Source organism: Aedes aegypti, chromosome 3 (genome assembly GCF_002204515.2).
Source record: "Aedes aegypti strain LVP_AGWG chromosome 3, AaegL5.0 Primary Assembly, whole genome shotgun sequence".
Lineage (NCBI taxonomy): Eukaryota > Metazoa > Arthropoda > Insecta > Diptera > Culicidae > Aedes > Aedes aegypti.
The window spans coordinates 249,065,318-249,089,971 of record NC_035109.1 but is presented as its reverse complement, the minus strand read 5'-3'; the positions used below and the strand labels follow the sequence as shown (position 1 = coordinate 249,089,971).

Below are 24,654 nucleotides of genomic sequence, written 5' to 3'. Positions count from 1 at the left end.
CCAAGGCGATAAATTCGAAATTTCGCCGCTTTGTCGCGGTTTTATATTTTTGGTCATATTGCGGGGAAGTTTGAAAAATTTGGATTGCTTCACGCAAATAACGCGCGGCGAGCAATCCCCGCATAGAACAAATGAACCACAGCAAGCACTGCAACTCTTGAGGAAAGTAGATTAAACTCAATGACAATAAGCGGAATGACGGTAATTCAATTGCAAAAACTTTTTTTCCTGAGCCACTGCGTGAAAATCAAAAATCATTTTTCCTTACGTTAGAAATACAGTTTTCGAAACGGGTTGAACGAGTTAATAAGCAGTAAATATTAAATAAGTAATTCAGTTCTTGATTTTTCGAAGCCATTGATTGAAATTAAAAAGGAGATCTGACAATGGCGATGTGGTCCGACATCGTTCAAATCTAAGAGTTCAAATGAAACATCATTTTAGTGAATAAGCGATCGAACGAATAAGAAAGGAATATATCGGTTGATCTTCGTAAATTTGTTTCGTCTAAAAATGATTTTTTACTACCCTTCTTCCCTCACCTCTTATTCAGTCCATTAATGTTGAAACAATTGATCCATTCAAATGGTCCGGATAACATTGGTTATTCCTTTTCAGAAAAAAAAATATTGGTGCCGCAGGCCAAAACTGCTCGTTGATAGCAGGACAGTATTGCTGTTTGCGTATGACGTGCAAATCTTCTCTAATTGCGCTTCTAATGCGGTAATACAAAGTTATCAAAGGACTATTAGCAACCATAATCGATATTACCGCCAACCAAACAAAGGAAATCATACTCTGACGTTTGGTGTTCCCGCATTTGATATTTGCATTTCAAACGCACACAGCAATACGTAAACCCTAACAATTCAATTTTTGAGGTCGCAGGTGACTATGATCAATATGATGGAAAATTTTTCAATAGATGACCCTAGATTTTCCAAGAATCATTTTTTTTATTGCAACACGAAATATTTTATACAAAAAATACATTTTCAGCGAAAGCAGCCTTTATATGTATAAATTTTGCTGAATTTAATTAAACACAGTTTTTATTTTGCAAATTAAGAAAATACGTTCAATATCAGAGTGGTAATGCAAAATTTAAAACGAAAGTAGAAAACTAGAAAGACGTCCAAGTTAAAACCCAAGGGTTCATGCTACGTTCAGACTAGGGCTGACATTACGTAATATAGGCTATCTTGAAATCAAACGTCATACTTCTTATTTCCTGTGAAAACTAGATTTAAGGTTTCTGATATCAAGAGAGCCTTTATTTTGTAATTTCAGCTCTAGTCTGAATGTAGCATAAATTTCTTAGATGGAACTCCGACTTTTAGATGAATAAATTATTACTTTTTTGTAGGATTTCCTTAAATTTTGCGGTGGAGGTCCCTTAGCATAAGGTTTGGGGGGAGACCCATGTAACTAATTCGTGAATAATAAATCTTCGAGCTGTTGACAGTGCCGTAGCGTGCTATTGGCCAGGTTGGCACCCGCCAAGGGCGCCAGCCTTTAGGGGGCGCCAAAATGCGTGCCATAATTTTTAAAATTTTAGAAGAGACATATTTCATTAGGGGGTCTCTCAAAGAGACAGTTAAAAAAACTCTAAATATGACAATGCAAATTATGGGACCTAAATAGTCCTAGCGAAAAACGCGCAGCTACAATGAGGGTTGTTAGTTCAAAACCTATATTCTCCTGGGCATAGAGTATATTCGTGCTTGCCACACGATATCCAATCCAAATGCAAAAAATGGTCAATTGGCAAGTATAACTTTCAGTAAAAACTACGGAAGTGTTCATAAGAACACCACTTAGTTTAGTTTTATTGGAACATGACGTAAAGATTTTTTAGCAAGTTGAAATAAAACTAGTCTCTGATAAAATATTCTAGTGAAGACATTTTCTACATTCTTCCAAGTGATTTTTTGCCATTACTGGTTGCTCATTCCAATGAACCATTCCTCTCACAAAGAACGAGTCACCATACATCCACCGTTTATCTGAAAAGCAGGCTCTGTCCCAGTTAAGACGTAAAACCAGAAAAACAAGGTGAAAAATGAGAATTTGAAAAAAAGTGTTACTCAATTAATTTTAATCTTTTGAAGAATCTTGAAAAAATGCAGAAAAATTAAAAATATAGTTGATTTAAAACTCCTGTGACAAATCTCAGACTTATCAATGTACATTAAATAAAAACTTTCCAATTCCAGCAATGATTTGGAGATCTCGACACAAAAATTCAAAGTTAAGGCGAAACAGAAGACAAATGAAATATTGAATCAAAACTTTAAGGTGATTATAGAACGAAGCTATACCTCAAATTTTCAAGAGCACAAGACTTGAGAACCATACTGAGCTCCGCGTTGAAAATTTATCCCATTGAGTTCCACCAGCAAGCAAGCAATTTGATTGATTTTCAATGTGAACTGTTGTCAGATTCTCCAGTCTTGTGCACTTGAAAATTCAAAGTTTGGCTTCTTTTTATAATTACCTTAAAGGCACAAATCTTTTGAAAGAAGCCGCGAACAACAGTGAAATTCTAATTTAAGTATTTTGCGGAAAAAAAGTTTGGTTAATTAATTTACTATTTCTTCAGTAAAGTGCCTTTAAAACGGTAATTGGGGTAAATAGATTTCGACAATAATTGGATTCTGAGCTGATTCACATTGAAGCAGTAGGATTCCACATAATTATTACTCATATTATCACACAAACCGGGACATAATGTCCATTACAAAATCTCTTTTAAAATTTTCAAATAGGTATACATGTATGCAGTGCCGAATTTGGGATTCATGGGGCCCGGATCAGATTCCTTTGAGGGGGGCCTTGACACAAAATGAGCAGGAAACGTTTAGTATAGGCAAGTTTAGTATTTTGAAAATGATATATTAGAAAAACTAAAAAAAAGGTATTATTACTCGAACATGACTATCAGAAGGCCGGCTCCAACGGCACGTTCCCCACCAGTTGGGAGATTTGTGCCATAGGTAATATAATGCTTTCTTAATATATTTAAAAAAAACTTGAGCTTCAAACAAGGGGCGCTCAAATGTCGGTTCGCCAAGGGCGCCATGAGACCACGCTACGGCTCTGGCTGTTGAGTGGAATACCTATAAGTAGTTGAAAAACCGAATTTAGAACTATACCATTTAATTCCACTAGAGTTTGTATTTTTTGACAGATATGCGTATTTAAATCTCAACTGTAAGGCACTAAACTTGGATTTTCATCTACTTAACTCGTGAAGTTGTACAGGTACCTACGATGAGAAAAGCTCGTACGTTTCTCAGACAACAAATTGTACAAATAGTCGTTTAATAATGATGAAAGTCCACAATCGTGAAGTTGGTCTGAAATGCATCCTGAATCAAAAGCTACCTTAATGAAAAAAATAGTCCCATTTGCACCTTTTGAGCATAGGCCAGTTGGAATTCTGTTGAAAGAAGTGCAAGAAATTTGCTCGTTCCGTTGCCTCTGCGGAAATCAAATTGCATATCTGGGTGAAAACCGTTCGATTCAACCCATTTATCAGGCCGATGGAGAATCGTTTCCTCTAACAACATGACAGCATCGCGATAGGACGGTACGAGTTGTAATCCGACGCGGGTTTTCCGGGTTTTTGGATAGAAATCACTCTCGAATTATCCGGAACAATGTTGGTTTCAAGAAACTGGTTGTATAATTTCAACAAGCGCCTCTTCGCGAAGTCAGTTAGGTATTTGAGCAAGTTGAACTTAAACCAATCTATTCCTGGGGCAAAATTGTAACGTGTAAGGAAAGCAAGTTAGAATTGTACCATCGAAAAGGGCATATCAACTTAATTTCTTTCGGTTAAATTAACGCGACCCTTTCTGTTCATGGGAACGAAACCAGGACACACTTTCTTGGCTAATTAAAAGATCCACCGAGAAGAGTGCTCTTTATCTTTATTTGCGGCTGTCGCGTTCTGCATTCTTCTCCCGATGGTGGTCCATAATGTTGTCATGGAAGTTTCCCTAGAAAGCCCGTTTACGAAATTGCCCCAATATCCTCGTTTATATGCTTTGGCAAGGCTACCAATCTTTTGTTTTTATTTTTTTGTTTTTTTTTTTTAATTTTTGTTTACTATCATTCCAAACATTACATTCATTTCTTATCTAGGTGTTCTGTGTTATTAGAAAACACTATCATCCTAATTTGGTGAAACAAATACAAATTTTAATTAACATTTTGTTAACATTTCCTTACCTTACCAGTCCGGCTAAGGCCTGAGTGGCCTCTGCTGTACGTAGGAGACGTCTCTATTCGACTCGGTCCTTGGCTGCCCGTCGCCGGCCACGCATTCTGCGAAGGGTCCGCAGATCGTCCTCAATTTGATCGACCCATCTTGCTCGCTGCGCACCACGTCGTCTTGTGCCGGTCGGACTGTTTTCAAGAACCATTTTCACCGGGTTGTTATCCGACATTCTGGTGACATGCCCGGCCCACCGTAGCCTCCCAATTTTTGCGAGGTGGACGATGGTTGGTTCTCCCAGCAGCTGGTGCAATTCATGGTTCATTCGCCTTCTCCACGTTCCGTCTCCCATTTGCACTACGCCGTAGATGGTCCGCAACAAGTTCTGTTCGAAAACACCAAGGCCGCGTTGATCCTCTGCACATAGAGTCCATGTTTCGTACCCATAGAGGAGTACCGGTCTAATCAGCATCTTGTCGATGCGTGCGATGACGAACTTTGCTCAATCGGAGCGTTCTGCGGAGTCCAAAGTAGGCACGATTTTCAGCAACGATGCATATCTGGATTTCTCTGCTGGTGTCGTTGTCGGCGGTCACCAGTGAGCCCAAATACACGAATTCTTCAATGAATCAATGAAAGTTTTAACTAAGGGTGGACCCAAAAAATCAGTTATTTTGGTGTAACTTTTTTATTTTAAGTTTTACGTGAATGTGAACTTCAAGAGAGTTGCAGAAGAAGTAAAGATTAAGTTAGTATATCAGTGCTCGCTTTCATATACTTGCTGTTGTAAACTTTGTATGGTATTATGATTTTATTATTATTTTATTGTACTCAGTGGTATAATTCATAAATAATTCAAAATGTGAAATGGTGCCAATGCAACTTAAGAAACTTCAAATGTTTCGTCATTGTGACTGCTATTATTGTGACTGACAGGACAATAGTGTCCTGGGTTACAGAACTGTGGAAATGGTGGAATAATCTAACATTATTTAAGAAGCCAAAGTTATCAAGAAGTGTGCAGGTTTGGAAGATTATTGATAGAATAAAAGTACAATTATATTGCTACCACATGAATAATTTTGTATTAACTAATACTGTAAAAGTAAAATGTATTATAAGTTCTATACTTTTTTGTTTCACATTTCTCCATAAGGTTCGATATGAAAAAAAAGTAGATCTATCAAAAACCTACAACTTTGCTAAAGGCAGCACGCCGTTAACTTTAAAGTCTTGTGAGTTACAGGTGAATTTTGAGTTTTTTTAAGTATATTTTTGAATAAAATTTTCTCAATTTACAAAAACTACGTTCTCACAGTTTTTCCACCAACAGTTGCCTATCGTATGGCCTTTCAATTGCCACTAAAGGAAAAAAAAAACTATCGAACCAACTCCATGAATTATGGGCATCTAAAGATTTCATAGTTTTTCATTTAAATTTGCTTGCAACTTTACAAGAATAACAAACTTGCGATGTTCAGCAAAAATCTTTACTTCCTCTGCAACTCTTCTGAAGACCACATTCACGTAAAACTGAAAATAAAAAAGTTAGACCAAAATAACTATGGGTTAACCCTATGTTAAAACTTTCAAAATCAATTTACTTAGCTCAAATGAAAAGTTAGATCAAAAGTGTCTTCGACAAAGTTGTTCAAGATAACATTTTATAAAAGTTTGCAGAAGAGCGCTGCCACAAATTTCATCAAACAAAAAAGTTTGAGTCAAAATTTTAACTTAAATAAGGGCCACCCTATTCAACTTTCTTCTTAAAAGATGCAAACCTCATTTGCGAATAACTTCTCGGAAGACAACGTCTAAAATCGACGAGAACAGAGAAAACACTTTTTCCGGCTAAATTGTAGATTCGGTCCATTGTGCATTGATGTTCAGTCCGATACGCCTAGCTTCAGCCCTTAGTCGGATGTACGTATCCGCCATTGTCTCAAAGTTACGAGCAACAATATCAATGTCGTCGGCGAAACCAAGTAACTGAACGGACTTCCTGAAGATCATGCCCCCCTCGTGTCTATTCCTGCTCTTTTGATCACACACTCTAACGCAATGTTGAACAGTAAACACGAATGGCCATCACCTTGCCGTAACCCTCTGCGAGATTCGAAGGGACTCGAAAGTGTCCCTGATACTCGGACTACGCACATCACTCGCTCCATCGTCGCCTTGATCAATCTTATCAGTTTGTCCGGGAAACCGTATTTGTACATAATCTGACATAGCTGTTCTCGATCGATTGTATCATAGGCCGATTTAAAATCGATGAATAAATGATGTGTGGGTACATTGTATTCGCAGCATTTCTGCAACAGCTGGCGGATGGCGAACATTTGGTCCGTTATTGCTTGTTCGCCCATAAGTTCTGCCTGGTATCGCCCAAAGAATTCTATAGCAATTGGTGATAGACGGCGGCATAGAATTTGGAGTGTATCTTGTAGGCGGCGCTCAAAATTGTGATCGCTCAATAATTGGCGCAATCCAACTTGTCGCCCTTTTTGTAGATAAGACACACGACACCTTCCATCCACTACTCCGGCAATACTTCTTCCTCCCTAATCTTTGAAATAACCCAGTGCAGCGCTCTTGCCAGTACTTCACCACCGTATTTTAGCAACTTGGTCGGTAGTTGGTCCACACCAGTGGCTTTGTTGTTTTTCAACCATCTAATCTCCGTTTCTACCTCTTGGAGATCTGGAAGTCTTGCGTCGTCCGCGCGTGCTCCCAAAGTTATTTTCGTGTCACCTTCGCTACTGGCCACATCACCATTAAGGTGCTCGTCGTAGTGCTGCCGCCACCTTTCGACCACCTCACGTTCGTTTGTGAGAAGATTTCCGTCACAGTCTCTGCACATATCTGCTTGTGACACAAAGCCTTTGCGCGAACGGTTAGGCTTCTCGTGGAACTTCCGTGTGTCTTTAGCGCAGAACCGCTCTTCCATCGCTTCGCGATCTCGTTTTTCTTGATGGCGCTTCTTTCTCCGGAAGATCGAGTTTTGTCTGTTCCGTGCCTGTTTATACCGTGCCTCGTTCGCTCTCGTGCGGTGTTGCAGTATTCTCGCCCATGCTGCATTCTTCTCATTCTTCAACTGCTCGCATTCGCCTTTGTACCAGTCGTTTCTCTGATTCGGGGCCGCTGGACGTAGTGCTGCATCTTCAAGAGTGGCGGCGTCAAGCTGCTCCTCCGTTGGTAGGGCCACTTCCATCTGCTGCGCGTATTCTTGGGCTACTTCTGAGTCCCGTAGCCGCTCGATGTCAAGCCGTGGCGTTCGACTTTGGTGCGAGTTGGTCACCGTCGAAATTTTTGAGCGCATATATACAGCAACTAGGTAGTGATCCCAATCAATATTCGCCTTGCGGTATGTGTGAACATGAGTGATGTCAGAGAAGAATTCTCCGTCGATTAGAACGTGGTCGATTTAGTTTGAATATCGGGTGATCTCCAGGTGGCCCTATGAATATCTTTGCGGGGGAAGAAGGTGCTTCGGACTACCATACCACGATAGGCTGCAAAGTTGACGCATCGTTGGCCGTTGTCGTTAGATAGGCTGTTCTGCCCGATCACCGGTCTGTACATTTCCTCTCGTCCTACCTGTGCGTTCATGTCGCCAACAACGATTTTCACGTCACGCGACGAGCATCCGTCATATATCCGCTCCAGCTTCGCGTAAAACGTCTCTCTTCGTGTGGGCAGTGTACGTTGATGATGCTGTAGTTGAAAAAACGGCCTTTTATCCTCATCTTTAAGGGTATGCGATATGGATTTTTTCCATGTCGATACGAAACGAAACGATACGCGGAATATCTTGCGCTGATAATGACGAAACGAAACGAAATTTAAAATGTTTCGTGTAACTCGATACGAAATCAAATATCTCACGGAATTTTTCGAAACGAAACGAAATTTTTGAATTTGTTTCGCGGAATACACGTTTAAGTTTTTTTTCTTGTCAAAAGCTGGAAATTTGACCATAGACATAAAAAACGTATTTTTAAATCCTCTACCATATGGAAACTTTAGTGTTGCTCTGCGGAATCCTTACATGTTTTGGTAAGACTCTTTTCTGTTTGTTCGAAATTTTCTTAATAACTTTATAAGGTTTCATTTCAACATATCTGACATTCACACAAGGCAATGAGTGGGTTTAATTTAAATGTTACAACTAAGAAGTGGGTCGAAAAGCAGTTACAAACATTTAATATTTAATATTGAGAGGAGCCCAAAATTTATTTGATTTTTAGAAATGCCTTAAAATTTTTTTAATCATGTGGATGTGATGTTATGCTAATATATACCATAAAACATGGAAGAATGATATTCATTTTTTTACTGTACTGTATGCTTTGTGGCATGAATGAATGAGATAGGGGACACAAGTCGATAAGTGATCATGAAAACACTAAACTGAGAAGCAGACTCTGTCCCAGTAGGAACATTACGCCAGAAAGAAGAAGAAAAATAAGTAGAACAGAGGAATCACTGGAATATTTGCTTTAGTATTTGCTGGAGTATTGAATTAAATTAAATTTTAAAGAATCCATCAACACATACCTAAGAAATCAATCAAGATAAATTTAAAAGTAATAAACTCCAAGAGATATTGCGGCAGCAACTTAACCAGGATTGCCTGTTGGTGTTAATTTAGAAGATCCTAATAAATTTTCTGGAAAAGCCTTGAATAAACTGTGAATTAATTCTTGGAGGGATCAAATTTGGACGAAAGCAAACTTTTAGAGTAAACCTTGTAGAAAACACTGAAGGTATTTCTATTATTTTGAAGAGCAAATACTGGAGAAATGATCGAGGAATCGCAAATAAGGCTGACAAGTTCACCCATGTTCGTGCAGACGTCTTTCAATGAGCTAAATTTAATGTTTGGCTCATTTTTTTTTCTCGGGATTTAGATGTGCGAAAATCGAAAAAAAAAGTTGCGCTTTTCCATTGTGGGTACCTACCACCAAACTTGAATATATATCCGGAACCAGAGAATATATATCCGGAATTGAGGGTCGTGAGCAAATTATGTCACGTTATAAGAGGAGAGAGGAGTTGGTTGTGTGGTACAGCGTGAATAAACCTAGATTCACTTTTCGATAAAAAAAATAATGTATGCATCTTCTTTGTTCAAGTGAGCACAAATCCAACGAACTCGACAGCGGTTCAAGCTGAACACTTGATCGATTGGCCATCGAGTAACCAATCGATAGAGTTTTCAGCTTGAATGGACGTCTGGTTCTTTAGATTTGTGTTCTTGAAAATTTGAGGTGTGGCTTTGGATCACCCAAATCAACGCGATTTTTTACGGCAACAGCGACAAACAATCGCTGCGATTTCGCTGCTACATGTAGAGTTTTATAACACAACAACGAAATCGCGGCGATTGTTTGTCGCCATCGCGAAAAAAATCGCGTTGATTTGGGAGAGCTGTTCTTATGCTGTGTTAAAAGTGACGTCATAGCGGGAGAGCAAGAGAGAGAACTAATGCGCGTGCATCAATAATCTGCACCACCTGAGCAAATCCAGAACATCAGGGACTCACGTTACGCAGTTTTTTTTATATTTGTGTACAAACAGTTTTTGCGATATATCAACGGATTTGCTCAACAGGACACGCGATGTTTCCCGGAGGAAACCGTGGTTTTGCTTTCTTCATTCTCATGGAAGATAACATTGCGGTAGTTCATCAAACGCAGTTGTTGCTTTCCTGGGCTATTCGCCGCGAGGAATTTAGGACAAATTGGCGTTTTTTTGGAAACTTTACAACGGCAATTTATCATATCCTGCGGACCAGACAATACTACAGTCATCCAACAGTTATGAATAGCACCCAGATATGGATCAGAGTTGGATTAAACGGAGAATATCTCATCAAATAGAGTAGCAATTACGCAGAACCTATTTTACTTACGCGAACCATAAATCTATACAGCAACGCAATCAACAATAACATGCTTAAACACTTTTGTTCCATTCGTAGGATATAAAATTTCATACATATGCCTAGAAGCGTCGATTCATATTTGTGGGGCATTGAAACCCATACCACAGTTGGTCGGATGATATTATGGCGTTCTAAAGATACGTTAAGGACTCAATCAAATGTGATTTTTCCTATGCTATTTCTATACAGATGTATCATATAAACAGATAAGTTCCATTATTACAGCAAATAACACAAATATTTGGATATTTAGCATGCCTAGGAAACGTTTTTTTCTGGAACCATGAAAAAACACTTGGTTCAGTCTGGCTGAACACCGACCAGTTATGAATCTAAGATAAGACGATTCCTAAAGAAACGCCAAAGCGTATGCTTTCACTAGTACACCATTCGTTTGCCTCGCAGATAATTTGCTGTTATAGTGTTCTGATCCATGATATGAGTCGATTTGATCCGTAATACGGACCCATTTTTGACTGTAGCTAGGAGTAGAAGCGAACGCTTTGCCTTTTTTTTTTGTTCGAAATTAAACTCGAATTTCGCGAAATGTGTGTGTGTGTGTGTACAATTCACCTCCCACTGACCGGCAGTGCTTTTATGGAAGAAATCTGCGTGCACCTATTTACTAATATTTTGACATCTATAGATGCACATAGTTTTAGCCCAGGAGAAACTAAACTCGAATTTCGCGAAATTCCGTTTTATTCCGTTTGTTTTCAATTTTCCGTGGAAATATTTTAACAATTTGGCGAAACGAAACGAAATAGCAAAATACAAATTTCGCCTGTGCGAGTTCCGTGGAATTCCGCGGAATTTCGTTTCGAAGCGTATTTGACGGAATCATTCGGTATTTCGCATACCCCTACTCATCTTGCGCATCCATGCGTTGATCGGCTGCCACCCAATAACGCGTTGTCGCATCTTTCCCACAACTATAAAGCCAGTTCCTAGCTCATTTGTGGTGCCACAGCGTTGGTAGAAGGTAGCCGCTCGATGCCCGCTTTTCCTCACCTTCTGTCCAGTCCAACAAAGTTCCTGCAGCGCTACGATATTGAAGTTACGGGGATGTAGTTCGTTATAGATCGCAACCTGCGAAACCAAGTGACTTGCAGTTCCATGTTCCAATTTTCCAATCGTAATCCTTATTTCGTCGCGTGGGCCATTGCCGATTGTTCCAGGTCGTATTATCTCCTATGTTGTTCTAAATAAGGTTTTTTACGGGTGGCTTATTGGGTCTACACTACAGGAGTGTTAGTGTCGCCGGAACGCCATCGTGCCAGCTCTGTTGAACATCCCAACTAACACTAGGACGATCGCGCTGATGGGGCTACCACCTTGGATTTAGCTGTGCGCGATTCAGCATTTCTTACTCAGCCGCTGGATACCAGAAGAGATGCTGTTTGAGCTGCACCTCCTGGTGAACAGACGCTCGAGAAGCACCTCCTCAATCTAGCTGATGTCAGAAGGACAACAGTGTCCAGGCTGCACTACCAGCTAAGTACGCAACCCTTAGCTGGCGGTCTTTGTCATCGTTTGACCCGTGGAAGCGTGAGGTAGAAACTTGTGAGGACCAGAGCTGTGTTAAACGCTTCTTCCTAAATGTCGACTCACCGTTTTGCAGCCCACATTTTGTTAACAACATATTACATTTTATTTGTCGTAGCAGTTCAGATTTTTTACAGGTGAGTTGATTTCACCTGCTTATAAGAGAAAAAAAAAATGTTTTCAATTTACTTAACGTAACTTAACCTAAATATATAACGCATAAATCGAGGCAATAGAAGATTGTAATGATTTTTTGCCTGAAATTATCAAAGGCTACCAAACTTGCGTTTGAGAGAGGTATAGCGCTCATGGTTTTATCGAGAACCGCGTTTCCGATATTCTGTACATGCGATGGACTTTTCCCAATACACTGCAGTACACTCATCATCCTACCAAGAGGAAAGTGGCCGTCTTCGAGCTTTAGCTCCCGGTATTGGTCGACGCTGTGCGTGAATAGCACTGTTGAGAATTAACTCGGATAAGAATTGGTACTCTTCCAAAGGAGGATGATCATCGACCGGCTGCTCGCTTTAGCATTTCCTCAGCCAATGTGCTTGGTGATCTGGTGCAATCCAATGATTATGAATTCGAACAGATTGAGAGGTCAAAAATAATTGAAGAAGCTGGAGGTTTGATACGTGTTGTAGTGGTTTAAATAGTCAAGTTGAAGTCGCACATAGGTCGTATATTTATCAAGGTTTAACGGTTATCGTCGTACATTGACCCCCCGACTGTACCGTGTGAATACGACCAACCGTGGGGCTGCCATAGCACAGCAGATAACTGTAAGCTCTCTGCGACATACCCTGGCACTTGGCAGCAGGTATAAATGTACTTGCTATGCTAAAGCTTTTCCTCGTATAGTCACCTGACATGCAACTGCTTGAATACATACCGTTTATAGAGGAAATATCAATTCCATAGAACGAGTGGAGCTTATTGATCCCCCTCCACAATCATCTCCACGATCATGGCGAAAAATTTTGTTATTGTGAAAATTGTGAGATTCTTATCAGAAGTCAGCTATGTTTCCCAGAGAGCAAATGCGTCACAGGATGTGCTGTGAACTAAATACTTAACGCTTAAATATTTTTAGTGATGTTTCTGCAACTCCACTGTAGGATTTTGACCATATCCCCGACCATATGAACGAATTAAGAATCGGCCATTTTGAAGCCAGTCGTTTTAGAGTATTTGGGTTTTATTAAGACTGAAAATTGCACAATTTCCTCTGAACCAAATTCAGTTGACTAAAAAAATTACAAAAAAAGTTTAAAATTATGTATACAGTTTAATCGACATACACATCTCAAACAAAACTATTTCTCTTTTCAGATGACAAACTTGCATCCAACGGAAAAACAGACAGCGTTGATAAACTCTTTCAAAGTGGGAGTCAACTAGTACCGAAAGCTCAACGGTGAACGAAATAAAAAGTGAAATAAACTGCGTTGCGTCTTTTCTGCGGTCCACCCTTCTTCAGTGGAAAGTGGTACAGTAGTGCACGGAAAAAGTGCGAAAAGTTTGCATTCACCACACTTCTCTTCAACTCTCCTTTTCATCATTAGGCACCAGGTTACCTTCTGTGGCTGTGGTGGTGCTAGCGGGTGTTGCTTTCAGTGCAGATGCCGTGGTGCGAAAAGAGAAAAATGTGCCACCGCTGAATGTGGAAAAAAGTGGGAGTTTGTGTGAATTGCGCCCGCTCTTAAATGTAAATAGAATAAAAAGGATAATTAATGCGTTCAGTGGAACGAGCGGCCAGAGCATAGAGAGAGGGAAAGCGAGAGGTCCGAGATAAATGGGCAAGTTGAACAAATTTCGCTATCGGAAGTTGGACGGAAGGATGTCGCCTATTCAGTCGTAGCCTTTGGCTGGAGTAAAAAAAAGGTAATTTCAAGTTTTTTTTAACTGTTGGAAAGTAGTTTCAAGGTTGACGATAAGAAGTTTGACGCTGTAATGAGAATTGTGATCGGTGGCTCTGTCGTTAATCAAAGGAGTTTGCCTTTGATGGTGATGGAAGACTGTGGAAAAATTGCAACGGGTTCAATCATCGAACGCAAGTTGTGTGATGGTTTTGCTATATAGTTGGAATTAAAATCAGTTGAATAGTTTATTTTATGTTTAAAAGATAAGTGGATTTTACGTTTGTCTTATAAAAATCTTGACCTTGTTAATGATAGTTTACGCAATAAGTTGCAGAATGTTGATTTTAACAGTACTAGTCGTGGATATTTTGCATAATAGTCATCACACAACTCAAAACGATTGTGTAATGACTCTTGCAACACTGGCGTGATGGAAAAACCAACTATAAGTTATAAGAAATAAACATATAGTTATAAATAAAAAATTATAACTATATGTTATAAGAAATTGCAAAAAAAAAACCTAAATAATGGGTTATTATCATCGCTTATATTCATATCCATGAGCGTAACCAGGATTTCCATCTAGGATCAAACGTCTTTAAAAAATCCAAAAATTAAAAAGTCCCAATATTCGATTGATAGAGTTTCTTTTGCTTTTTCTTGGCATTACACTATCACTGGGACAGAGCCCGTTTCTAAGATTCTGTATTCTTTGAGCACTTCGTCCTGAGCAGTGTTGTGAAATACTCAATTTCTCATAACTCACGCTTGAGATTGTTTATGCGTGAGTTGTCAATCTGTCGTAACTCAGCAGTCAAAAAATTATGGATGAGTTGGCTCACCTTTTTGACTCATTGTCTCGTATTTCCACAGTTTACTCACGCACGGCAATAATTTCTTGTTAGTCTGGTAAAATTATAGTAATCCTTTCTAATGTAAACAACATTCGGATTTCACGAGGTTTTGGCGGGTTTTGCGACTGAATCATTTTTTACGGTTAGATTTGATTGAGTGATTCTCAAGCGCGAGGTTTGCGAAACAGATCTCTAATGAGTTTGCTCTCACGGGAGAGCGTATTGCTTGAGATTTAAGTGTAAGTCCATCAACACTTGTCCTGAGTGAAAGCAAAAAACTAAAGCCCTCACCATTCAGCGAATATAGTTGAAATATTTTTGTCAGTTTACTCGTATACATATCTAGATTCTAAAACTGGTCAGAACAACTCGGGAATTTTTCTGTAACAACTTTTTTTTACTTTCTAAAAACTGCTAATAATAAAGTATGGAAACAAGCGTAAAATCCAACTGAACCCATCCCCTCAAATATCACTGGAATAAAACAGTCAACAGTCGATTGAAACATCTATGTAATGCTTGGTGAAACGTTCAACAAAAATATTTCTTGGTATAACGTTTCTACTCATAACCTGTACATCAATTCAACCCTTCAAAACCGTGAACGTTTATTTGCACTCTTTCGCTCCAAATCCAAAAGATTTAGAAACCGGTGGCCAATCTGGATACACTGCCGGAAATGTAGTGTACACCTCCTTTTTCACCAGGGGTAAAAATGGTAAAAGTTTTCTGTTCTGTTTCAGATAATTGTAATTTGTAAATTTGGAACATTTAGAACGTCTTCTTCTTCTTCTTAATGGTATAAACGTCCTCACTGGGACAGAGCCTGCTTATCAGCTTAGTGTTCAATGAGCACTTTCACAGTTATTAACTGAGAGCTTTCTTTACCAAAGTTGCCATTTTCGCATTCGTATATCGTGTGCCAGGTACAATGATACTTTATGTCCAGGGAAGTCAAGGAAATTTTTATAACGAAAAGATCCTGAAATGGCCGAGAATCGAACCCAGACACCTTCAGCATGGTTTTACCTTGTAGCCGCGGACTCTAACCACACGGCTAAGGAAGGCCCCTCATTTAGAACGTATGGGGGCATTTAGAGTTTTTTCGGTAGCTCCGTTATTTGGTTCCGGAATATTAATTGATATTTCTAAGATAGAATTAGCAAACATTTTTATCGTGAGACTGTTTTTAAAGGTTATCGGAAACTAAATAAGAGCATTAAGGTATGATCGCATACTTGGTAGACTATATTGCCGGATCTCAGGTTAAGTAAAAGAGTACCACTTTTGTGATTTCGGAAGATCACTGGTTTATTTTTGAAACTTATGTTATATTGTTATGAGAAACTTTGAAGAATTCTGATGAGAATCCTGAAGGAAGTTGATGAGAATCCTGCATGGTTTATAGACAAAAAGTCAAACGACAAAACATCGAAAGGTAAAAAGGTCAAACGACAAAACGTCGATAGGAATGATTTACGTGGTGGGAAATTTTGCCTTCTTTGAACAGAAATTTTCGGCCTTTTGAACCTTATTTTTTGTTCGTCGATCTTTTGTTTCTTCGACCTTTTGTCTTGCCACCTTCTGTCCTTTCGATCTTTTGTTTTTCAATCTCTTGTCATAGGTTCGTTTCTGATTGAAAATCATGAAAGCTTCTAATCAAATCTTTGGAAGGTTCTAGATGCTGTTTTCCTACATCCCGGAACAACTCTTATAGGACTAGATTTTGTCATATAAGATTTATAAGATTTAATATGCATCAATTATAACATGTGTGTTACTCGGGTAATCGTACCTGCCACACGATATACGAGTGCGAAAATGGCAACTAAGGCAAAGAAAGCTCTCAGTTCATAACTGTGGAAGTGCTCATTAGAAAACTATGCTGAGTAGCCGGCTCTGTCCCAGTGGGGACGTTAATGCCAAGAAGAAGAAGAAAGCATGGATTGAAAACTTTCAAAAATGGCCATTCAAGTTTTCTATTCTGGTATATCTATTAACACTGCTCGATTGTTATCAAAAGAGCCATACATACAAATTTTAAAGATAACAACACCGAAAGTTCACCAAAGTTAATGAAAGTGTTGCATGCTATACAGTCGGCCGAAGCATGGACTGTCAACACTGTTTAAGACAAATTAAGAAAAGATCAAAACCATAACACAAGAGCAGAATAGAAAAATAAAATGCTTAGCACCATAGCCATATTCTTCAACTGTAATCCAGTTTTTCATGAAGCGTTCAAAATGTTGTCGTAGCTGGCAACACTGCTCAAGTAAAATTCCGTCAGTGCTAGTATGCATGACTTTTGTTATGCGGATATCTCAGGATCCTGACCATTTATAAAGATGGCGTATTCGGCAAACTTGTTCAGTAGCTCAAGGGCTACCATTATTCTAGTCAAGGGATTCGAGATTTTTCCACCAGGTGGCGAGCACGATTTTTTCTTGTTTTGCGGGTATCTCAGGAATCTTGCCACTTGGAAAAATGGCATCTTCGAAAAAACGTTTATTAAGCCAAGAGGTTCGAGATTTTGCCTCCTAGTGGCGCAAGTGAGCATAAAACTTTTTTTTGCAAATATCTTTGGTTCTTGACGACTTTGCAAAATGACGCCATTGGCAAACTTGTCCAGTTAGTCAAGGGGTATGATTGTTCGAGCCATGCAATTCAATTATTTACCCCCAGACAGAACTAGTGAGCATCATTTTTTTTTCCTATAACTCGAATATCTTGGCTGGAATGAATAATTTTTACGAAGGCGCCTTCTTTCACGAGATATCTTCAAAATAAAAGTTTCGCGCTCACAAGTATCATCTAGTGGCAAAACCTCGAATTTCTCGGGTAAAATAATTATAGATGTTGAGCCACTGGAAAGCATTACCAAAAACGTCATTTTTCTTGGTGGCCAGGTTCATGAGATATCCGCAAAACAAAAGTTCTATGCTCACTAGCGAATCTTAAATTTCATTGCTCAAACAATGGTGATCTTTGAGCTATTCAACAACTTTACCGACTTGAACTTAATTTCAAATCTCATGATCTCTCATCTTTTATAATGATAGCGATTGAGCTACTCAACAACTTTGCCGAAGACGACATCTTTCTAAGTGCACATGATCCTGAGATATCCGCAAAACGAAATTTGATGCCCACTAGTGCTGCCTGGTGGCAGAATTCCGCATTTCAATGACCACTGCATGTTAGCCTTGAATCTACTAAACAAGTTTGCTGAACATCATGACCCTCTATTTTTATTACTTTTTAAGATATTTTTAAAAATGATCTGTTCGCGCGTCACTTAAACCCGGTGTTCGGACACTCCAAAGAAACTCGCGGCGGATTACGGTTCAATGAAACAATTTATTGCGCGAACAGAAACTACACTTTTTATTGACTCGAAAAAGTGAACAACAACTTGTTGTCTCCGCGACGGTATATTTACTTCTGACTATCTGTTTTCACATAGCAAATTACCAACAGCTGGCTGATCATCGATCGAGAGCGATCGGGATAAATACCTTTCGCACACTATCGCACGCTCATACCTACTCGTCTCGTGAAGCGAAACGGGCCAAGAGTTATAATGCGAGGAAGCAAGATGACCAATGGTACGGATAGTGTGGAACATGTTTGGTCACTCAATTCTAATTTATCCCTGCCTTGCTCGACCATGATCTTTAATCTGAATTTCAGTCGTGAAAAAGTGGTCGTGAAAAGGACCGGTGTAAAAAAAGGTTGTTAAAAGAGGTTGGAGCTGGCAGGTTATTGGTGAGCATTTTGGAAATGAGAAATTAGATTCCTGGATGTATCTTTTAAAGAATCCAAGGAGAATTGTTATGAGAATCCTCAGATGAAATCTCTGCAATGTTTCTGATGAGAATCTTAGAATAATAAGAATCGTGGGTAGATTTGATGGAGATCCTGGAAAAGTGATGGAAATAATCCAGAAAGAATTTTGATGAAAATCCAGGAAGGTTTCTGATGTAAATCCAATTAAAAATCTGATGAGAATAAGTATCCTGGATAAGAATTCGAGAAGAATTCCGATAAGAATCATGGAAGGGTTATTTTGAGAATCCAGAAAGGACTCCGTTGAGAATCTTGGAAGGGCTATGTTGAGAATCCTGGAAGCATTCAGTGGAAGGAAAGATGAGAACCTTAAATAAGATCAGATGAGAACCCTGGAAAGATTCTGAAGAAAAATTTTGAAGGGTTTTAGAATCTTGAAGTAGATTTACAAGGGTTGGAAATTTTAAAAGGATTCACATGGCAATCTTGTAGAGATTCTGATGAGAATCCTAGAACGATTCTTATGAGTATCCTGCAACGATTCTGATGAGTTTACTGAAAGTATCCAAATAGGTATCAGAACGATTCTGATAAAATTTTTGGAACGATTATGATGAGAATCCGGCAACAATGCTGATGAAATCCTGGAAAAATGCTACAGTTAACCCTGGGAAGATGATGAATGATGATGAAAGCTCTATGATAATTCTGGCATATCCCTGAGAAGATTCACCAGAAACTTTTTGGTAAACTCATCCTTTATTCTTGCATTCCTAGAGAAGGTCTTCAAATAACTCCTCAATGCATTTTATCACATTGATTTCTTTGAAAGCATAACGCATTAGTTTTTATGTTTTATATGTAATTCACTTAATATTTTTCGAAGTGTTAAATGCTCACCCTTTTTCTCAACAGACGCTTTCAAATGTCAATTTTATTATTTCTTTTCAAGACATCCTCAACATATTTTTAGTCATTACTCTTTGCCATTTGTCTGAGACTCTGCCATAAACTTCCCATGAATTCCATGAAAGATAGTTCTATCGATTGTTTTTTTTTTAGGAATTTCCCTGGAAAATCTTGAAAAAAAATATACGAAAAAAAGTCCTTATACAGACAACTCTGAGAAAATTTGGAAAGTTCATTCAGTATTTCTCACAGAAAATGTTCATGGCGTACCTTCTTTTGAGAATCAACATAAAAAACTACACCAATAATCCAAAAGTTTAAATCAGATCAAAACAATTTCTTAAGAGAATGATCTAAGGATTTCTCCCCGAATGTTTTTTTAGAAATTCTTATGGAATTCATTCTCGAATCTTTCTGAGTATAATTGTGTTGTTCCACGCTGCAGCATCTCTACAACCCAAGTCCCAAGTTGCCGGTCGAGTTTATTCGATTAAGGCGAACACACTCTACATGGCGGAGAAGGTGTCTGTGCATCGATCAAGTGAGAGCGAGAGGAAACGTGAATACACTAAGGGTATGCGAAAAAGAAAGTTCATTTCTTCCAAGGGTACAATGATTTATATTGATAATTGCATTGAAATGAGCAATCAGTTCGACACTTTTGACATTTTTTTCCGAACATCAAATCGAAGCAGCCTTTAGTCCAGACTCTTTGATTGAAGTGAGGAAACAATGAGTGCCGCCTATCGTGATCAGTAGTTCCAAATTTGGAGGATTGAGGCAGGAGATCTTGAACTCCATTAGGGGAATCAAGGTTACCTTCCAAATTGCAAAAACAGGAAACCCCTGCTTCTTCCGGAAATTCTTAAAGATCGCGATCTTCTTCTCAACATCTTGAAGAAAAAAAAAAACACTTTATTTTACTAATGACAATAAAACTGAACGATTGTTCAAAATCGTCTTAAAAGGCTTTTCAGACAACTATAAGTTCACAGAAAAGATAAAAATGGAATAAATGATAACCCAAATCAAAGAATCAACGAATTTGGTTTATGAAACATGAAAAAAAATATAAACCATCTCATCGAATGTTTCTCTACTATTACTATCTCTAGTGATAGCATCTCAATTTGAAAATTTAAATAAAGATATTTTATAAAGGTAAGATTTTTTTAAATTAATTTTGAAAGCAATATAATTTAATATTTGACGAAATATTGTTGTATTTCGTTTCTTACTCAACAATTTTGGCAATTTTTTCTCAGTTAGACGATAAGGAAATAGAAAAAAAAAAATTCTTCTCATAGAATTCCATGGGATTCCACGATTTTTTGTTTGAAACGTATACTAAAGGAGTCCTTCAAAATATCCCAGACCCTTAGAATGCACGTGGGCGCTGGAAATCTTCCGCATTCACTCCGGCTTGCCTGAGGGGGGACCAGGATTTTTGTATGTACTGCATTCATGAGACAGGGTGCGCCTGCATGAAAATGTTGTGGGTTGGGGATGGACCTCCAGGGTACGTACATGGCAGGAGAAATATAAAAATTTACATGTACCTGTTTTGTATCACGCTGGCGCTGGCTGGATCTGGGTTCTGCCATAGCCAGAACAGCATCGCAGTCAAACAGCTACGAGACAGCAAGACACATGCATATTATGCACGTAGAATGCAAGTTTATATACGAACCGAACCTAGCGTGCATCTTACCAGGAATGTTTTGCACACTTCCGCGAATAAGGTTTTTTCAGAAGATATTAAGTTATGATAAAACTGACAAATACAAACCTTAGGATAAATCCAAAATAAGGATATTTGAGGCAAAACTAACAAGGTTTTGCTTTAAGAGTTAAGTTGAGGTAAAAATATGAGTTGCAAGTTATGAGAGGCACCAAGGAAAGAATGTGAATTTACCTTCTCTTATATTACAATCATGATAGTGCTCGCAGTATTCCTGTTTGAAAGTATATAAAAAGTACAATACTACAAATCAAAGCTATGTTGAAGGTGTCTGGGTTCAATTCCCGGTCGGTCCAGGATCTTTTCGTAATGGAAATTTCCTTGACTTCCCTGGGCGTAGAGTATCATCGTACCTGCCACACGATAAACGAATGCCAAAATGGAAACTTTGACAAAGAAAGCTCTCAGGTAATAATTATGGAAGTGCTCATTGAACACTAAACTGAGTAACAGGCTTTCCCAGTGAGGCCGCGATGCTTAGAAGAAGAAAAAGAAAAAGAAGACAAGGTCACACTGTACCTTTTTCTGATTTATGAATACAGTTAACTCTCCCTTACTCGATATTCAGTATCTCGATATTCAGTATCTCGATATCGAGTTAGAGAACCATAGTAAAAGTTGGTATTCATGGCTAACTCGATGGTCTCTTGGATCGCAGTTGCATTGGTTTTGTGTTCTGTTGCTCGATACATCCCTAACTCGATGGTTCCTTTAATATCGAGTAAGGGAGAGTTAACTGTACTTTAATTATATTTCTTATTCACATATATGTGCAAAACATCACTGTCCCTTACGAAACATGGAAATCAACAAGAAGCATAGCGCATGCATAAACGAGAGAAAATTGATGAGATTTTTTGCGAGCACATGTTAGACAGTCTTGTACATATGCACGTACTGGCGACGTGGTCCAGTGGAATAGAGATCTGTGGATATTTTCGTGATACGTGATAAATGGGATAACTTCGAGTGGTGTATAATTTTGAAATAAAAATCATTGCCAACCGGACACTGCATTCTTTACTTATGATCCGAGTATATGAAATAGGTACTAAACATTCAAAAACGATGGAAGCATTTTATTAACCCAATTGGGAAACAACAACGTTTTCATTAGCACCTTACGCTTTGTCTTAACCGGCAAATCATATAAACTGAATGTGCATTCGATTTTTTTTCACCATACATCAGCATTTGGGCTCTTTTCGGTCTATTACTAAATTAGAAAACTGATTTAATAGCAGTAACGGCATGTCAGTGAAAAATAATTATTCAACTATTGGTCAACTTTTCCATTAGTTATGGTATATTTTCAATTCGTGTTCCTAAAGTTGCAGTATTCGTTATTTTATTATGGGATGCTCCATAATAGGAACAGTTGACCGCAATGATTGATACAAGTGAAAAAGTTTTAGCAATTTTGATGGTATTTCATCAATTTCGAAGCAAATCAACGATGTTTTTAAATATTTTGGTATCAACAAGCCAATAAGTTGATTAGAAGTGTCGGTTATGTGACCAATTCAATGAAATCGGTATAAATGGCATATCCGCAACTATAGGAACACCCACATCTAATGCATTATAATGGTTACACACCCTAATAACTGAACATGAGTGGTTTTTCTGAGGGTGTCCGGCCAATTGGGCCGAACGCCGTTTGGCCGAATGCCGTTTGGCCGAAAGCCATTTGGCCGAATGCCATTTGGCCGAAAAAGGTCATTTGGCCGAATACCGTTTGGACGAATCATGAACAAAACAAAATCAAATGGCTACAACGCTGATGTGTAGGATTAATAAGTGTGACCCAATAACTGATAAGCTAATTAATTTGTTGATTTTTATGATGTGACTGGACGTCATGTTTGCCACTATATGAGCTCCAAGAGAATGATAACATCGACCCTTTAATTCAGGACGAAGCTGTGAACTCCACACTTCGCGTTAAAACTCTGAGGTGATGATTGATTAGCCACTGGATTACCAACGGTGTAACAATTTCATCAGATTTTTTTCCTTCTTTTAAACATAGGCTATTCTTAGTTATACTGGTTCCATTACTATCGGCAATAGTTTAGCTTATAGTTTAATTGGGAATTTTTCCTTCTTTAAATCATCGGCAGTTCTTTGTGGTTGTACTGATGAAATGATTATATGCATTACACTTGCTTAAATTTTCAGAAGAGATTTTTCCTTCTTTGGATCATAGGCTGTTCTTTCAAGAGAAAAATATTTTTCATAGTAATTGGAATAAATGCTTATAATACTATTTATTCAAAACATTTTTTTAGCTCAAGATAGCTTACATGAGATGGCATTCTCCTTCAAGATCAAGATTACAACATGAGAACTGAACACTGCACCGTTGCTTGTGTATAGGAATAAATGACTTGATGAACACTTACGTCAAAGAAGCACAGTGTTTATCCAAAGTGAAAAGAAGAAGCCAAAAATTGTTGATGTCAGAATCACAGACCAACAGACGTAGAACGAATCGCGATCAAAATCATAGTCGAGAGACCATGTATGCCCAATGCTAAAATCGTTCTGTTTGGCCGATGGGCGAACAGATGGTGGTAGTGTGTAAACGTCAAATGCGAACAAAACCGATGTGTGCGCTGCGGGTGATGGATTGACAACTTACAATATCAGAAGGCCGGCTCCAAAGCCACAATATATTTGAATCGACCGTTAGGAAGGTAATCCATGGACAATGACGAGAATGTGATGTCTGTTTGTCTGTGTCAGAACTATGACATTTATTACTTGGTACGGTTCGAGGGGTCGAAGCAAGCCGATCCAGCAGAAGAACAAATAAGTGTTAAACCGTTTTAGTTACTGTCAAAAGCTAACTACAAACGCAATGCCAAAATATCTGCTGGTGGCTATTACCGCTAGCAACTGCTTACATTTAGGATGTTCTTCTTTCAGCACTGACTGTTTCTTCAACTAACACTAAAAAGCTTATGTATATCAATGATGATTTATCCTTCTTTTATGAACAAGGTGAATAAGTTCTTTGGAATTCATCATAAATCCATACTAACTGTAATTCACTTTTATTTTCAATTTCGGCCAAACGGCACTCGGCCAAATGGCGTTCGGCCAAATGACCCTTTCGGCCAAATGGCATTTGGCCAAATGGCGTTCGGCCAAACGGCATTCGGCCAAATGGCATTCGGCCAAATGACCCGGAACCGGTTCCTATAGCATTGTTTGAAAATTCAGGGAGTATTAATATAAAACTCTGAAATACTTTCTAAAAAAGCTACATTCTATTAATGTGCTTGTCTAAAAGAGTGGCTGTAACAGCCAACTAAAAAAGTGGATATGATTGCTAATTGTAACGGTACAGTGACCATTCATTCATTGAAACATATTTCTCCTCAAAGAATGAATGTTTCTCGTTTAATGCAAAGCGCTTGCAACCTCAAACTAACTCTTAAGTACAGTCAACTGCGTTTGAAGTTGTGCTTGGAAGTTAAATAGCATTTATTTACTGTTTGATTGCACCACGCTGAAGAATAATAATTACAAAGCTTTGCAATTAAAACATGTACAAATGTTCGAGGAAAAAATACTAAAATATAAATAAATAAATAATAAACCACAAACTTTCTCTTAAATTGAAACCATTAGTGTTCTGTCATAGACAATCTAAAACAACGTGATTGATGTCATGATATTCTTTCTAAAAGTGCTGTTAAGAAAACACACGGGGAGCCTCAAAACTCTACCGCAATTTCAACACAATATCAGTACTGGTTAGAGTGTCC

General features: G+C 38.4%; 1 protein-coding gene across 1 annotated transcript in view; it reads left to right on the top strand.

Annotated features, from left to right (window-relative positions):
- The window catches only part of LOC5565213 (transmembrane and TPR repeat-containing protein 1), a 790,448-nt gene that overhangs the window by 9,890 nt on the left and 755,904 nt on the right, over positions 1 to 24,654 (top strand). The window contains exon 2 of the mRNA XM_021851740.1: positions 13,053 to 13,604. The gene's annotated coding sequence lies outside the window, so the exon portion shown is untranslated. The remainder of the gene's footprint in view (positions 1 to 13,052; positions 13,605 to 24,654) is intronic.